Below are 18,433 nucleotides of genomic sequence, written 5' to 3' on the forward strand. Positions count from 1 at the left end.
TTTGAATTTGATTTATACAGCTGTCAGCAACGGGTGTGGCTTAAATAGCAGAATTCACTCATTTGAAGGGGTGTCCACATACTTTTGGTAATGTGGGGGCAGCGTGTAGTCTTGTGGTTAGAGCGTTGGGCCAGTAACCTAAAGGTCGCTGGATCGAATCCCAGAGCTGACAATGTAAAAATCTGTCGTTCTGCCCCTGAACAAGGCAGTTAACCCACTGTTCCCCTGAACAAGGCAGTTAACCCACTGTTCCCAGGCCGTCATTGTAAATAAGAATTTGTTCTTAAACTGACTTGCCTAGTTAAATAAAGGTTAAAAAAAAATGAATGAATGTAGCCTATACAACTCAGACCGTAAACTTGAATTCAATAACATCATGTTTTTGTACGTAGAAACTAAGATCCAAGAATTTCATTCACAAAAATAAATGTAACACTATAATACCCTGAGAACTTAATGTCTGAATCACTAGTTTGAAGAGTCAATCAGGCCACCAGATAAACAAACAAAACCTAAAGAGGTGTAGACAGGAATGTAACCGGCCAAACATCATTTCCTACATACCCGTTCAGCACAATACATTTCTGACTAGAACATTCCAGAACCTTTGCAACCTGCTCACCTCCCTACAATATTATACAATACACTTTAAGAGTATGGATGTAAGTATGACCTACAGTAAATCTAACAGAGAGAGGACAAGAGAGAGAGAGAGAGGACAAGAGAGAGAGAGAGGACGAGAGAGAGAGAGAGAGAGGACAAGAGAGAGAGAGGACAAGAGAGAGAGAGGACAAGAGAGAGGACAAGAGAGAGAGAGAGAGAGGACAAGAGAGAGAGAGAGAGAGGACAAGAGAGAGAGAGAGAGAGGACAAGAGAGAGAGAGAGAGAGGACAAGAGAGAGAGAGAGAGAGGACAAGAGAGAGAGCGAGAGCAGGAGAGAGGACGAGAGAGAGCGAGAGCAGGAGAGAGGACGAGAGAGAGCGAGAGCAGGAGAGAGGACGAGAGAGAGAGAGAGAGAGAGAGGACGAGAGAGAGCGAGAGAGAGAGAGGACGAGAGAGAGAGAGAGAGAGAGAGAGGACGAGAGAGAGAGAGAGAGAGAGAGAGAGAGAGAGAGAGAGAGAGAGAGAGAGGAGAGAGAGAGAGAGAGAGAGAGAGATGAGAGAGAGAGAGAGAGAGAGAGAGAGAGAGAGAGCGAGAGAGAGCGGGAGAGCGGGAGAGAGCGGGAGAGAGCGGGAGAGAGCGGGAGAGAGCGAGAGAGCGAGAGAGCGAGAGAGCGAGAGAGCGAGAGAGCGAGAGAGCGAGAGACAGCGAGAGACAGAGAGAGGACAAGAGAGAGAGAGAGGACAAGAGAGAGAGAGAGGACAAGAGAGAGAGAGGACAAGAGAGAGGACAAGAGAGAGAGAGAGAGAGAGAGAGAGAGAGAGGACAAGAGAGAGAGAGAGAGAGAGGACAAGAGAGAGAGAGAGAGAGAGAGAGAGGACAAGAGAGAGAGGGAGAGGACAAGAGAGAGCGAGAGCAGGAGAGAGGACGAGAGAGAGCGAGAGCAGGAGAGAGGACGAGAGAGAGCGAGAGCAGGAGAGAGGACGAGAGAGAGAGAGAGAGAGAGAGGACGAGAGAGAGAGAGAGAGAGAGAGAGGACGAGGAGAGAGAGAGAGAGAGAGAGAGGGACGAGCGGAGAGAGAGAGAGAGATGAGAGAGAGAGAGAGAGAGAGAGAGAGAGATGAGAGAGAGAGAGAGAGAGAGAGAGAGAGAGAGAGAGAGAGAGCGAGCGAGAGGAGAGAGCGGGGAGAGCGGGAGAGAGGCGGGAGAGAGCGGGAGAGAGAGGAGCGAGAGAGCGATAGAGAGCGAGGAGAGCGAGAGAGCGAGAGAGCGAGAGAGCGAGAGAGCGAGAGAGCGAGAGACAGCGAGAGACAGAGAGAGGACAAGAGAGAGAGAGAGGACAAGAGAGAGAGAGAGGACAAGAGAGAGAGAGAGGACAAGAGAGAGAGAGGACAAGAGAGAGGACAAGAGAGAGAGAGAGAGAGAGAGAGAGAGAGGACAAGAGAGAGAGAGAGAGAGAGAGAGAGAGAGGACAAGAGAGAGAGAGAGAGAGAGGACAAGGAGAGAGAGGGAGAGAGAGAGAGAGGACAAGAGAGAGAGGGAGAGGACAAGAGAGAGAGAGAGAGAGAGAGGACAAGAGAGAGAGAGAGAGAGAGAGGACAAGAGAGAGAGAGAGAGAGAGGGAGGAAGAGAGAGAGAGAGAGAGAGACAAGAGAGAGAGAGAGAGAGGACAAGAGAGAGAGAGAGAGGCCAAGAGAGAGAGAGAGGACAAGAGAGAGAGGACAAGAGAGAGAGAGCGAGAGCAGGAGAGAGCGAGAGCAGGAGAGAGCGAGAGCAGGAGAGAGCGAGAGCAGGAGAGAGGACGAGAGAGAGCGAGAGCAGGAGAGAGGACGAGAGAGAGAGAGGACGAGAGAGAGAGAGAGAGAGAGAGAGAGAGAGAGAGAGAGAGAGAGAGAGAGAGAGAGAGAGAGCGGGAGAGAGCGAGAGAGCGAGAGAGCGAGAGAGCGAGGAGAGAGCGAGAGAGCGAGAGAGCGAGAGAGCGAGGAGAGCGAGAGAGCGAGAGAGCGAGAGAGCGAGAGAGCGAGAGAGCGAGAGACAGAGAGAGAGAGAAAGAGAGAGAGAGAGAAAGAGAGAAAGAGAGAGAGAGAGAGAGAGAGAGAGAGAGAGAGGACAAGAGAGAGAGGACAAGAGAGAGAGAGAGAGCGAGAGCAGGAGAGAGCGAGAGCAGGAGAGAGCGAGAGCAGGAGAGAGCGAGAGCAGGAGAGCGGGAGAGAGCGAGAGCGGGAGAGAGCGAGAGAGCGAGAGAGCGAGAGAGCGAGAGAGCGAGAGAGCGAGAGAGCGAGAGAGCGAGAGAGCGAGAGAGCGAGAGAGCGAGAGACAGCGAGAGACAGCGAGAGACAGAGAGAGGACAAGAGAGAGGACAAGAGAGAGGACAAGAGAGAGAGAGAGGACAAGAGAGAGAGAGGACAAGAGAGAGAGAGGACAAGAGAGAGAGAGGACAAGAGAGAGGACAAGAGAGAGAGAGAGAGAGAGGACAAGAGAGAGAGAGAGAGAGAGGACAAGAGAGAGAGAGAGAGAGAGGACGAGAGAAGAGAGAGAGAGAGAGAGAGAGAGAGAGGACAAGAGAGAGAGGGAGAGGACAAGAGAGAGAGAGAGAGAGAGAGGACAAGAGAGAGAGAGAGAGAGAGAGAGGACAAGAGAGAGAGAGAGAGAGAGAGGACAAGAGAGAGAGAGAGAGAGGACAAGAGAGAGAGAGAGAGGCCAAGAGAGAGAGAGAGGACAAGAGAGAGAGGACAAGAGAGAGAGAGAGAGCGAGAGCAGGAGAGAGCGAGAGCAGGAGAGAGCGAGAGCAGGAGAGAGGACGAGAGAGAGCGAGAGCAGGAGAGAGGACGAGAGAGAGAGAGAGAGAGAGAGAGGACGAGAGAGAGAGAGAGAGAGAGAGAGCGAGAGAGAGAGAGAGAGGAGAGAGAGAGAGAGAGGAGAGAGAGAGCGAGAGAGAGAGAGCGAGGAGAGCGAGAGAGCGAGAGCGAGCGAGAGAGCGAGAGAGCGAGAGAGCGAGAGAGCGAGAGAGCGAGAGAGCGAGAGAGCGAGAGACAGAGAGAGAGAGAAAGAGAGAGAGAGGACAAGAGAGAGAGGACAAGAGAGAGAGGACAAGAGAGAGAGGACAAGAGAGAGAGAGAGCGAGAGCAGGAGAGAGGACGAGAGAGAGAGAGAGGACGAGAGAGAGAGAGAGGACGAGAGAGAGAGAGGACGAGAGAGAGAGAGGACGAGAGAGAGAGAGAGGACGAGAGAGAGAGAGAGGACGAGAGAGAGAGAGAGGACGAGAGAGAGAGAGAGGACGAGAGAGAGAGAGAGGACGAGAGAGAGAGAGAGGACGAGAGAGAGAGAGAGGACGAGAGAGAGAGAGAGGACGAGAGAGAGAGAGAGGACGAGAGAGAGAGAGAGACGAGAGAGAGAGAGAGGACGAGAGAGAGAGAGAGGACGAAGAGAGAGAGAGAGGACGAGAGAGAGAGAGAGGACGAGAGAGAGAGAGAGAGAGGGGGAAGAGAGAGAGAGAGGGACGAGAGAGAGAGAGAGAGGACGAGAGAGAGAGAGAGGACAGAGAGAGAGAGGACGAGAGAGGGAGAGAGGACGAGAGAGAGAGAGAGGACGAGAGAGAGAGAGAGGACGAGAGAGAGAGAGAGGACGAGAGAGAGAGAGAGGACGAGAGAGAGAGAGAGAGAGAGAGGACGAGAGAGAGAGAGAGAGAGAGGACGAGAGAGAGGACGAGAGAGAGGACGAGAGAGAGGACGAGAGAGAGGACGAGAGAGAGGACGAGAGAGAGGACGAGAGAGAGGACGAGAGAGAGGACGAGAGAGAGAGCGAGAGAGAGAGCGAGAGAGAGAGCGAGAGAGAGCGAGAGAGAGCGAGAGAGAGCGAGAGAGAGCGAGAGCGAGCGAGAGCGAGAGCGAGAGCGAGAGCGAGAGCGAGAGCGAGAGAGCGAGAGCGAGAGCGAGAGCGAGAGAGAGAGCGAGAGAGAGAGAGAGAGCTGTGCTGTCCAGTCCAATGTTTAGAGCAGGGCAGGGTGAGGAGTGAGCCCGTGTGAGAGTTCATTCTTCAGCACTGCCGTTGAACTTGAAAACAGGAAGCATCTCTCTTCTTTTTAAGACAGGCTTCTCCTGTTCTGAGTTAACAGGTTCTGGTATTGTGAGAATAGATTCTCAACATCTACAGATGTGGTTGGAAGCAACAAGTAAAGACAAGCAACGCGAGCCAGAGTTGGCAGCCTGTCTTGCCTCGCTGCCCACCAGTCCACTGCTCTCACCTCTCTGGCATCAGTTGTATCTATAGCCACTCCTCTTCACTCATAACAGGAATGGACACTTCCCCTCAGACTGAACATATTAATATAGAACCCTTCCTCTCAGACTGAACATATTAATATAGAACCCTTCCCCTCGGACTGAACATATTAATATAGAACCCTTCCTCTCAGACTGAACATATTAATATAGAACCCTTCCCCTCGGACTGAACATATTAATATAGAACCCTTCCTCTCTTTCCTGGACCCTTCCCCTCAGACTGAACATATTAATATAGAACCCTTCCCCTCAGACTGAACATATTAATATAGAACCCTTCCTCTCAGACTGAACATATTAATATAGAACCCTTCCCCTCAGACTGAACATATTAATATAGAACCCTTCCTCTCAGACTGAACATATTAATATAGAACCCTTCCCCTCAGACTGAACATATTAATATAGAACCCTTCCTCTCAGACTGAACATATTAATATAGAACCCTTCCTCTCAGACTGAACATATTAATATAGAACCCTTCCCCTCAGACTGAACATATTAATATAGAACCCTTCCTCTCAGACTGAACATATTAATATAGAAACCTTCCTCTCTTTCCTGGACCCTTCCACTCAGACTGAACATATGAATATAGTTCCAGAGAGCCTCTACCACAGGCTTAATGGAACATTCTCTCATGGCAACCTTGAAGAGCTGCACCCATCTCTCTCTTGCTCTGGAAAGTTATCCAGCTGAGTGGTGGTGAGGTGGCACCAAGAGCATGTGAAGGTCCTCTAGCTGAGAGGTGGCACCAAGAGCATGTGAAGGTCCTCTAGCTGAGAGGTGGCACCAAGAGCATGTGAAGGTCCTCTAGCTGAGAGGTGGCACCAAGAGCATGTGAAGGTCCTCTAGCTGAGAGGTGGCACCAAGAGCATGTGAAGGTCCTCTAGCTGAGAGGTGGCACCAAGAGCATGTGAAGGTCCTCTAGCTGAGAGGTGGCACCAAGAGCATGTGAAGGTCCTCTAGCTGAGAGGTGGCACCAAGAGCATGTGAAGGTCCTCTAGCTGAGAGTTGGCACCAAGAGCATGTGAAGGTCCTCTAGCTGAGAGGTGGCACCAAGAGCATGTGAAGGTCCTCTAGCTGAGAGGTGGCACCAAGAGCATGTGAAGGTCCTTCAGCTGAGTGGTGGTGTGGTGGTGCCAGTCATCTGCCTCTGCTGTGCCCTATAGAACCACTTACATATCTGTTCAATTTAACCCTGGAATGTAATGAAACTCCAAAGATCTGGAAATCAGCATTTGTCCTACCACTTTTAAAAGGGGGAGAACCAACTCTTTTAAATAATCTCAAAGCTGTCACCCCTGGTGAAAATACTTGAAACGCTTATGAGTGAACAGCTAAAAGAGTTTTTATATACTAACTCTATTTTATCAATGTACCAATCAGGCTTCAGGAAGAAGCACAGCACAATTACAGCAGCCATGAAGGTTTTAAATGAAATCACTGAAGCCCTTGACAAAAAACAGCACCGTGTCTCTTACTTGTCATTGATCTCTCTAAGGCTTTTGATACAGTTGATCATGCTATACTAAGGCAGAGATTGTCAAGTGTAGGTCTTTCGGAGCATGCAGTTGTATAGTTTGCTAACCATCTTTCTGATAGAACTCAGTGCACTCAATTTGATGGGCTCATGTCTGTTAATTTGTCTGTCTGTAATGGTGTGCCCCAGGGCTCTGTACTTGGTCCCCTCTTATTCACTATTTATATAAATAATTTAGACAAAAATTTGTTTGAATCCTAAGCAACCTGCCTACACATAGTCTGAAGTACAATAGACCAACATAGCTACTGTAGTAGGTCAAAGCTGTGTGCTGGAAAAACCTTGGTGGAGCATGGATGAAGTAGGCATTGTGGTGCTCATGTGAATTTCCTTTATTTTTGGGCTTCAGACCAATGCCTTCTTCTCACTTAAAACACGGTTTAGTTTTTTTATAAACCCTGTTTTGGTTGTGAAATAATACAAGTATTGTTTGTGGCTGTACTATTTTATGTGCATTTTTATGTGTTTTGACCAGAGACATTTCTATACTTTTTTTTATCCCAGTTATTGTTTCATAATAAAAAACCTTATTATATTCAGATTTTAACACTCAGTTTTGTTTTTCTGCTTCTCATTAGGTAGCTACTATAAAGAGTGTCTCTGTGTCCCTGTGACAAGCGACGTCTCTAAACTTCATATTTTTAACATTAGTTTCCGGTTCCAAGCCTTATCGTTGAACAGGTACCGAAGCTAAGGGAGTTGTCAAGGCAACGACACTAAACATAAGATGACGTGAACAAACACCACAACAATAGATGAGGTTTGGAGTTCCAGAAGGCTCATCGGAGGGTTGTGGTATGCACCAGAAACAATACAGTACTGTCATTAGATAATCCCACGAGACAGTTCTGACTCAACCTCAAATGACACAGAAACCAACCCAACTCGTATTGTAACATTCCAGACGGCTGGTTACTATATTGGGCCAACTCGTATTGCTAACATTCCAGACGGCTGGTTACTATATTGGGCCAACTCGTATTGCTAACATTCCAGACGGCTGGTTACTATATTGGGCCAACTCGTATTGCTAACATTCAAGATGGCTGGTTCGCTACTGAGACAGTGTGGTCTATCCACTATACAGTATCCCGGGATGTTTTCTATAAATTGCTCCTCTATAAGTCGTTACATTTTGATAGAGTTGTTAGTACGTGTTCTCTTCTGTGTCTATAGTGAACACTGATTCGTCCACCTGATCTGTTAGTCTTCAACCCATTTCTCTTCTGTAAACACACAGCCACGTTCCTACACAACAACAGAAAAATAACAAATCGGTACCTAGATAAAACACTTAGCAGAATTCATTACACACATTAAGTAGAGTACAGAAACGCAAAAGCTATTCTCCAATCAGTAGCTAGCTAGTTGTTTGGCGCGTGCGCGTGCGCGTGCGCGTGCGCGTGTGTGTGTGTCTATAGAAAGTATGTTTGCACGGCCTTGTGACTTTGTTTGCACTTTGCATGGTCGCTAGTGTTAAAACACTTTGCATGGTCGCTAGTGTTAAAACACTTTGCATGGTCTCAAGGCCAGACTAGTGTAAAAACACTTTGTATGGGCCAGACTAGTGTTAAAACACTTTGCATGGGCCAGGCTAGTGTTAAAACACTTTGCATGGGGTCAAGGCCAGGCTAGTGTAAAAACACTTTGCATGGGCCAGGCTAGTGTTAAAACACTTTGCATGGGGTCAAGGCCAGGCTAGTGTTAAAACACTTTGTATGGTGTCAAGGCCAGGCTAGTGTTAAAACACTTTGTATGGGCCAGGCTAGTGTTAAAACACTTTGTATGGGCCAGGCTAGTGTAAAAACACTTTGTATGGGGTCAAGGCCAGGCTAGTGTTAAAACACTTTGTATGGGGTCAAGGCCAGGCTAGTGTTAAAACACTTTGTATGGGGTCAAGGCCAGGCTAGTGTTAAAACACTTTGTATGGGGTCAAGGCCAGGCTAGTGTTAAAACACTTTGTATGGGGTCAAGGCCAGGCTAGTGTTAAAACACTTTGTATGGTGTCAAGGCCAGGCTAGTGTAAAAACACTTTGTATGGGGTCAAGGCCAGGCTAGTGTAAAAACACTTTGTATGGGGTCAAGGCCAGGCTAGTGTAAAAACACTTTGTATGGGGTCAAGGCCAGACTAGTGTAAAAACACTTTGTATGGGCCAGACTAGTGTTAAAACACTTTGCATGGGCCAGGCTAGTGTTAAAACACTTTGCATGGGGTCAAGGCCAGGCTAGTGTAAAAACACTTTGCATGGGCCAGACTAGTGTTAAAACACTTTGTATGGGGTCAAGGCCAGGCTAGTGTAAAAACACTTTGTATGGGGTCAAGGCCAGGCTAGTGTAAAAACACTTTGTATGGGGTCAAGGCCAGACTAGTGTAAAAACACTTTGTATGGGGTCAAGGCCAGACTAGTGTAAAAACACTTTGTATGGGGTCAAGGCCAGGCTAGTGTAAAAACACTTTGTATGGTGTCAAGGCCAGGCTAGTGTAAAAACACTTTGTATGGGGTCAAGGCCAGGCTAGTGTAAAAACACTTTGCATGGGCCAGGCTAGTGTTAAAACACTTTGCATGGGCCAGGCTAGTGTTAAAACACTTTGCATGGGCCAGGCTAGTGTTAAAACACTTTGCATGGGCCAGGCTAGTGTTAAAACACTTTGCATGGGCCAGGATAGTGTTAAAACACTTTGCATGGTCTCAAGGCCAGGCTAGTGTAAAGCCACTTTGTATGGGGTCACTAGGCTACCTCTGCCACAAGGCTACCTCTGCCACTAGGCTACCTCTGCCACTAGGCTACCTCTGCCACTAGGCTACCTCTGCCACTAGGCTACCTCTGCCACTAGGCTACCTCTGCCACTAGGCTACCTCTGCCACTAGGCTACCTCTGCCACTAGGCTACCTCTGCCACTAGGCTACCTCTGCCACTAGGCTACCTCTGCCACTAGGCTACCTCTGCCAATAGGTTACCTGCCACTAGGCTACCTAACCACTAGGCTACCTAACCACTAGGCTACCTAACCACTAGGCTACCTCTGCCAATAGGTTACCTCTGCCAATAGGTTACCTCTGCCAATAGGTTACCTCTGCCACTAGGCTACCTAACCACTAGGCTACCTCTGCCAATAGGTTACCTGCCACTAGGCTACCTAACCACTAGGCTACCTAACCACTAGGCTACCTGCCGCCCCATGACGGCACATGATGATCACAGCGGTTCTGTTTGCTCCTAGCAGAACTCGGAGAAGCGAACATCTGTGCTCGCATAGTTCCTAAAGACCTTCCCTTGAAAAACAGGGGAAAAAATTAACGGCAATTTTACTGTTGTTTGGCCCTCTTGAGCCACCGTAGCAACAACATAGCCAGAAACACTTCCTCAAAATAGTCTCAATAGTCTCAAATAGACTTGGGCTACCGAACTTCGACTTGTCTCCAAAAAAATAACTGACGACACCTGCCGAAGACAAAAACGAACAAAATTGTCACAAAATGTTGTCATAATATATACGCTAACTGTTTCGACCGGGAAGCATACGGTAAGCTTTACACACACACACACACACACACACACACACACACACACACACACACACACACACACACACACACACACACACACACACACACACACACACACACACGAAGAGATAGACCTGTCAAGTCAATACCAATAATCTGGACTCAGGTGATAATGTCATAAACACAAGCCTCTACCTGTCACTGGACTCAGGTGATAATGTCATAAATACAACTGTCACTGGACTCAGGTAATAATGTCATAAAGACAAGTCTCTACCTGTCACTGGACTCAGGTGATAATGTCATAAACACAACTGTCACCGGACTCAGGTAATAATGTCATAAACACAAGTCTCTACCTGTCACTGGACTCAGGTAATAATGTCATAAAGACAACTCTCTACCTGTCACTGGACTCAGGTGATAATGTCATAAACACAACTGTCACTGGACTCAGGTAATAATGTCATAAAGACAAGTCTCTACCTGTCACTGGACTCAGGTGATAATGTCATAAACACAACTGTCACTGGACTCAGGTAATAATGTCATAAAGACAAGTCTCTACCTGTCACTGGACTCAGGTGATAATGTCATAAACACAACTGTCACTGGACTCAGGTAATAATGTCATAAAGACAAGTCTCTACCTGTCACTGGACTCAGGTGATAATGTCATAAACACAACTGTCACTGGACTCAGGCGATAATGTGGTGTTATATTGAAATTATATAATAAATAAATATAAGTTAACTCATAATATCTCCTACATCAGCAATCAATCATCCAATGAACTAGCACAGAAGTGTTCATTTTCGACAACCATACAATGGTTTTATATAATTTATTTTCAGGTTAAATCACTAGTCTGAAACAGCCCAAAAACCAAGGCTACTAACATATATATAAATTGTGGGGAGGGGGGGGGGGGGGGGGGGGCTACCATTATGAATAAATACCTCCATAATAAGGACCGGAATTTATCCTTAAATTCGATTTTCATCTCAAGGGTAAAATTAGTCCTACATAGGACGCCTTGCGGCTAGGGTCAAATGTATGACATTATCGTATCCATTCCAGAAACATGCAAAAGACCTACAACTGTGGAAAAAGGGGGTAGGTATAGAAATGTCATATAAAATAGTCCAACTATAGTCCTTACCTGGGTAACGCTGAACAAGCTCTCTTATTCAATGTTGACAAAGATATTTATCTTCGTTTCACTCCAAAACACGTTTATTTCACTGCAACAATCAACAAAGTATCTCTTCAAATGTTCCGACCAGCAGTCAGTCTGTCCGAACTTTGCTCCGCAGCAGGTGGACGACTAGTTAGTATCGTTAATGGTCGAGGCGACACGTAGCCTCCTCCTATGTTGATACCAGAGCGATCGGGAAGTTGCGGTATTTTCTGTGTTGGTATTAATATAAAGTGGTATGTAAATGCATATATATATATATATATATATATACGTTTGCTCCTGTGGTCGCTGTTGATATCGGGCAGCGCAGACCGAAGACAGTTCGTGAAGGAGCCAGAGAGAGAGCAGCTGATTGACAGGTGAGTGTGTGGGAAGGGCAGGAGCACAGCCGTAGTGGGGGCGGGGTAAAGTATTCCAGACAGTCATGATCTATTATATTGACCAGACAGCCATGATCTATTATATTGACCAGACAGTGAGGATCTATTATATTGACCAGACAGTGATGGTCTATTATATTGACCAGACAGTGATGGTCTATTATATTGACCAGACAGTCATGATCTATTATATTGACCAGACAGTCATGATATATTATATTGACCAGACAGTCATGATCTATTATATTGACCAGACAGTCATGATATATTATATTGACCAGACAGTCATGATATATTATATTGACCAGACAGTCATGATATATTATATTGACCAGACAGTCATGATATATTATATTGACCAGACAGTCATGATATATTATATTGACCAGACAGTGAGAATCTATTATATTGACCAGACAGTGATGGTCTATTATATTGACCAGACAGTGATGGTCTATTATATTGACCAGACAGTGATGGTCTATTATATTGACCAGACAGTGATGGTCTATTATATTGACCAGACAGTGATGGTCTATTATATTTACCAGACAGTGATGGTCTATTATATTGACCAGACAGTGAGGATCTGTTATATTGACCAGACAGTGATGGTCTATTATATTGACCAGACAGTGATGGTCTATTATATTGACCAGACAGTCATGATCTATTATATTGACCAGACAGTCATGATATATTATATTGACCAGACAGTCATGATCTATTATATTGACCAGACAGTCATGATATATTATATTGACCAGACAGTCATGATATATTATATTGACCAGACAGTCATGATATATTATATTGACCAGACAGTCATGATATATTATATTGACCAGACAGTCATGATATATTATATTGACCAGACAGTGAGAATCTATTATATTGACCAGACAGTGATGGTCTATTATATTGACCAGACAGTGATGGTCTATTATATTGACCAGACAGTGATGGTCTATTATATTGACCAGACAGTGATGGTCTATTATATTGACCAGACAGTGATGGTCTATTATATTGACCAGACAGTGATGGTCTATTATATTGACCAGACAGTGATGGTCTATTATATTGACCAGACAGTGATGGTCTATTATATTTACCAGACAGTGATGGTCTATTATATTGACCAGACAGTGAGGATCTATTATATTGACAAGATAGTCGAGGGACCACTGGAATAATTAAAATACATGTCCTCAATGATGGAAAGCAGGCGGGACCATTCTAGCCAATGAGAGTGCAGATATGCGAAAAAGTCAACAACAAAAAATTTGCCATGAAAAGAGTGTTTCCCATCTTAAACTTTCCTATAACCAGGAAAATAAACCCACGAAGTGAGGATTTTGTTGTTGTATGGAGGTAAATGAGATTGTTGAATTTGGTCAACAAAAAATATAATTTTGCTACGTGAGGATTATGTGATCAAATAGAAGTTTCGTAGTGGTTAGATTGTAACGAATGCACTGATTGATAGAATTGGACTCACACATAGCCACGAAGATGTTTGGAGAGCAAAGTAAACATTTGCCCGTGCTACAGACGGCTATATACACGACTAGTAAAGAAAGGCCTACCAATTTGGTGAAGAAAGTTTTTATTTTTTACTATTTTCTGCATTGTAGAATAATTAGTGAAGACATCAAAACTATGAAATAACACATATGGAATCAGGTAGTAACCAAAAAAAAGTGTTAAACAAATCAAAATATCTTTTATATTTGAGATTTTTCAAAGTAGCCACGCTTTGCCTTGATGAAAGCTTTGCACACTCTTGGCATTTTGTCAACCAGCTTCCCGAGGTAGTCACCTGGAATGCATTTCAGTCACTAACGTGGTCTTCCTGTCTGGGTTGGCGCCCCCCTCGTGTTCTTGCCATGGGGGAGATCTTCGTGGGCTATACTCGGCCTTGTCTCAGGATGGTAAGCTGGTGGTTGAAGATATCCCTCTAGTGTTGTGGGGCCTGTGCTTTGGCAAAGAGGGTGGGGTTATATCCTGCCTGTTTGGCCCTGTCCGGGGGTATCGTCGGACGGGGCCACAGTATCTCCCGACCCCTCCTGTCTCAGCCTCCATTATTAATGCTGCAATAGTTTATGTATCGGGGAGTATTTCTCCTGTCTTATCCGGTGTCCTGTGTGAATCTAAGTATGCTCTCTCTAATTCTCTCTCTTTCTCTCGGAGGACCTGAGCCCTAGGACCATGCGTCAGGACTACCTGGCCTGATGACTCCTTGCTGTCCCCAGTCCACCTGGCCGTGCTGCTGCTCCAGTTTCAACTGTTCTGCCTGCGACTATGGAACCCTGACCTGTTCACCGGACGTGCTACCTTGTCCCAGACCTGCTGTTTTCAACTCTCTAGAGACAGCAGGAGCGGTAGAGATACTCTGAATGATCGACTATGAAAAGCCAACTGACATTTACTCCTGAGGTGCTGACCTGTTGCAGCCACTGTGATTATAATGATCTGACCCTGCTGGTAATCTATGAACATTTGAACATCTTGGCCAGGTTCTGTTATAATCTCCACCCGGCACAGCCAGAAGAGGACTGGCCACCCCTCATAGCCTGGTTCCTCTCTAGGTTTCTTCCTAGGTAAAGAAGGGCTTTATAAATACATTTGATTGATTGATTGTTTCAATGAACAGGTGTGCCTTGTTGACGTACATATCAGCCCTCTCATTGGATAGAATGGTCACACCTGATCTGGCCTCCTCCTGCCTGCCTTCCATCTTTGAGGACATGTATTTCCATTGTTAGAGCGGTCACTCGAATATCTTGTCAATATAATAGACAATCTGCTAAAACCAAGGTATGAAGGTTGTGCTGTTTGATTTGGAAACGATGCTCATAGAAAGATCCTAATAGCCAACCCTAGCACTTAACAGGCACTGTATATCGTTTGAGTGGAATCCAATAGTTTGGTTGACTTCCATCCAGGTCCCGTTAGTCCAAGATGATGTACTGATAAATGATAGACGATCAAATCAATGGATTCCAAGTCAAATCATAACAACATTCTTTCTGGGCAACAGTTTTATTCATAAATATAATATAATATATAATAATATAACATTTTGTTTTATAAATATGAGTGGGGAAAATCCATAGTGTCAACACAGTTGCATGAGGGCCTCGCAAGTTGCATTAAATAGGAGAAAAAAACACTCCAGTATCCATGCTTCTTTGTATTGCCTCCTTACGGAAATAGGGCCCCTCATTACAGACATAGGGCCCCTCATTACAGACATAGGGCCCCTCATTACAGACATAGGGCCCCTCATTACAGACATAGGGCCCCTCATTACAGACATAGGGCCCCTCATTACAGACATAGGGCCCCTCATTACAGACATAGGGCCCCTCATTACAGACATAGGGCCCCTCATTACGGACACAGGGCCCCTCATTACAGACACAGGGCCCCTCATTACAGACATAGGGCCCCTCATTACAGACATAGGGCCCCTCATTACAGACATAGGGCTCAACTGGTTTCCATTTAGAGACTGAAACCGTGACGTGAAATGAACCAACTGAGTTTGGATTCAGGCTACTAATTTTTGCTCTGTTGTGACAGAAACCAATACGTCTTCAACAAGGTAATTTGTACAAGGACACAGCGATAGGGCCTACCTGAACAACGAGCCAGCACTCATTGTTACCTGTCTGGGTCATTGAAACCAGGGCCATGTTCCACACTGTTGCTCCTCTGTCAGCTACTTCAAGCTGTTCAGCTTCTCTCGCCTCTCATACACAATCAAACACTTGGAGACGGAATATTGACTTTACATTGCAGCCAGTAAATTTTACAATATATATATATTAATTAGGAAGAAAATAAAACTACAAAGAAGCATGATTGAATTAAAAACTGTAAACTATAAATAATATCTTATTAAGTAACGATCATGCAACATCTGTGAATTGTAACTGCACTGTTAGCTGGACTAGTCTGAAGTTGTTCTGTGGTGATTATGACACGGTATATGCTGTGCTATGTTCTTGCTGTTGCCGGGTTGTTATTGACTTAGTAGGCCCAGTAAAAACTACCCCTCGGAGATGAATACAGTTTTATTGAATTGGATTTAATTGACTCTTTTATAGGTGAGAAGTTGTCCTGTTGTCCCAGACTGGAAAGATTTTATTGCCTCAAAAAGTTCCTCTGAAAGTTGTCCTTCACACAGGTCTTTCTGTAAATGTGTTAATTGTACATTATTATTATTATTATTATTAATATTAGGAAAGAAATCCTTACAGTTAACATCATTCAGTGGAAATGGAGGAGACTGAAAATAAAAGATATGCTTAAAATATTTAGCTTCCTCTTTCAAAATATAATGTGGTGAATCATGGATGACTGCATCATTTGTAACACGTTTCTGTAAATTATTTTTTGTAGCATTTCTATGTTGAAAATGTAAGAAAATTTGTGTAAATTTTTCCCAATTTTCCATCCAATTCGTTTTATTTTTGTAATACATTACACTTGATCGTTCTTGAATAAGTACGTCCATTTCTTTTTGTTTTTCCTCTAACCTATTTTGTGCCTCTATAGTACAGTTTCCGTTACCATCAACCTGCTCTGTTACTTCCTCTATTTCCTTCATTAGTCGAATCTCTTTTCACCTAAACTGCTTTAGTTTTAATGATGAGTATTGTATTGAATGGCCTCTGAAAGTACATTTCAAAGTGTCCCATACAATAAGGGGATCTGTTGTACCTATGTTGTGCAACAAAAAAATATTTATAATTTATTTATTCATTCAATTATGAATTATTTTGTCTTAGTTAAGAACATTAAGAACAAATTGTCATCCAATAGGTTTTGATGAAATGTCCAATATCCCTGCATGACGGTGATTTCCTTTACGATCCGTTGAGGTACTTAAACCGTATTATAATCTCCCACCATAAAAATAGATTAATTCCTTGCTTGTGAGCTCAATGGATAATAATATATATATTTGCAGAAGTGTGGATCATCATTATTTGGCCCATATCGATTCATTTTTATTTGACTAGGCAAGTCAGTTAAGAACAAATTCTTATTTACAATGACGGCCTAGGAACAACTGCCTTGTTCTGGGGCAGAACGACAAATTTTGGAACCTTGTCAACACGGGGATTTGAACTTGTAACCGGTCCAACGCTCTAACCACTAGACTACCTGCTGCCAATATGTTTTTGGTCCAATAGCATATTTAAAAGAATACATCTTTCTTGATAATCTGTTTTTATTATTTTTAATAATCTGCTAAATCATTACAAATGTAACTGGCAATACCTATTTCCCCACTTCCCATAATAATACACAAGTGTCAATTATACTTACCACAACTAATGTTTGTAAACTTACCATTAAAAAGCACCATGATGATAGCTGTACCATAATAATTTGCACTGTTAAACATACTGTAGCTGCAACTTGGTACACCTCAAATTGTCCTAATATTCGACCCCCCCCCCATATCTAGGTCTGTTGTCACTACCCCCCCCCCCCATATCTAGGTCTGTTGTCACTACCCCCCCCCACCAAATCTTGGTCTGTTGTCACTACCCCCCCTCCCCATATGTAGGTCTGTTGTCACTACTCCCCCCCCATATCTAGGTCTGTTGTCACTACCCCCCCCCCCCACCAAATCTTGGTCTGTTGTCACTACCCCCCCCCCCTCCCCATATCTAGGTCTGTTGTCACTACTCCCCCCCCATATCTAGGTCTGTTGTCACTACCCCCCCCCCTCCACCAAATCTTGGTCTGTTGTCACTACCCCCCCCCCCCCCCCCCCCCCCACCAAATCTTGGTCAGTTGTCACTACCCCCCCCCATATCTAGGTCTGTTGTCACTAACCTCCCCCCCTCCCCATATCTAGGTCTGTTGTCACTAACCCCCCCCCCCCTCCCCATATCTAGGTCTGTTGTCACTACTCCCCCCCCATATCTAGGTCTGTTGTCACTACCCCCCCCCCCCCCCCACCAAATCTTGGTCTGTTGTCACTACCCCCCCCCATATCTAGGTCTGTTGTCACTACCCCCCCCCCCCACCAAATCTTGGTCTGTTGTCACTACCCCCCCCCCTCCCCATATCTAGGTCTGTTGTCACTACCCCCCCCCCCCATATCTAGGTCTGTTGTCACTACCCCCCCCCACCAAATCTTGGTCTGTTGTCACTACCCCCCCCCCCTCCCCATATCTAGGTCTGTTGTCACTACCCCCCCCCCCCCCCCCCCCCCCATATCTAGGTCTGTTGTCACTACCCCCCCCCCCACCAAATCTTGGTCTGTTGTCACTACCCCCCCATATCTAGGTCTGTTGTCACTACCCCCCCCCCACCAAATCTTGGTCTGTTGTCACTACCCCCCCCCCTCCCCATATCTAGGTCTGTTGTCACTAACCTCCCCCCCTCCCCATATCTAGGTCTGTTGTCACTAACCCCCCCCCCCCCCCCCTCCCCATATCTAGGTCTGTTGTCACTAAGACCATCAGACCATCTCCCAGACTCATCTTTGTATCCTAAGGCAAACCCTTGGCCTTCATGTGGCGTAGGCCAGAAGGAGATATGGGCAGTCCCATGATAACATAATTCAATACTACCACCGCCTTCACTAACACATTCAAAGACACGTCTATTGCATATGTACGAGGGTGCTTAAGAGAGAACTAACCAAATAACAAGGAAAAGCCCGATTCTTTTTGTTTTGTTCTTAAAGTATTCCTGTTCACAGCCTGATTAGCCCTCGTGGGAATTGTCCTATATGATTAGGACCACATTGATAAGTATCTTACAGAAGAAATATGAAAAGTATAACGATGGTAGCAACAGTTTAGAGATAATCCAATTATTAGACCAAAAGGTGAGGACACAACAGTTCACCTGACACAAGACTGAATCCAAAAACATTACACT

General features: G+C 45.2%; 1 protein-coding gene and 1 pseudogene across 1 annotated transcript in view; one reads left to right on the top strand and one right to left on the bottom strand.

Annotated features, from left to right (window-relative positions):
- The window catches only part of LOC129856187 (epidermal growth factor receptor kinase substrate 8-like protein 2), a 166,843-nt gene extending 155,492 nt beyond the window's left edge, over window positions 1-11,351 (bottom strand). The window contains exon 1 of the mRNA XM_055924298.1: window positions 11,100-11,351. The gene's annotated coding sequence lies outside the window, so the exon portion shown is untranslated. The remainder of the gene's footprint in view (window positions 1-11,099) is intronic.
- LOC129856200 (trichohyalin-like) lies at window positions 943-4,260 on the top strand (annotated as a pseudogene).
- Window positions 11,352-18,433: the final 7,082 nt, after the last annotated feature.

Source organism: Salvelinus fontinalis, chromosome 5, assembly GCF_029448725.1.
Source record: "Salvelinus fontinalis isolate EN_2023a chromosome 5, ASM2944872v1, whole genome shotgun sequence".
NCBI classification, from domain to species: domain Eukaryota; kingdom Metazoa; phylum Chordata; class Actinopteri; order Salmoniformes; family Salmonidae; genus Salvelinus; species Salvelinus fontinalis.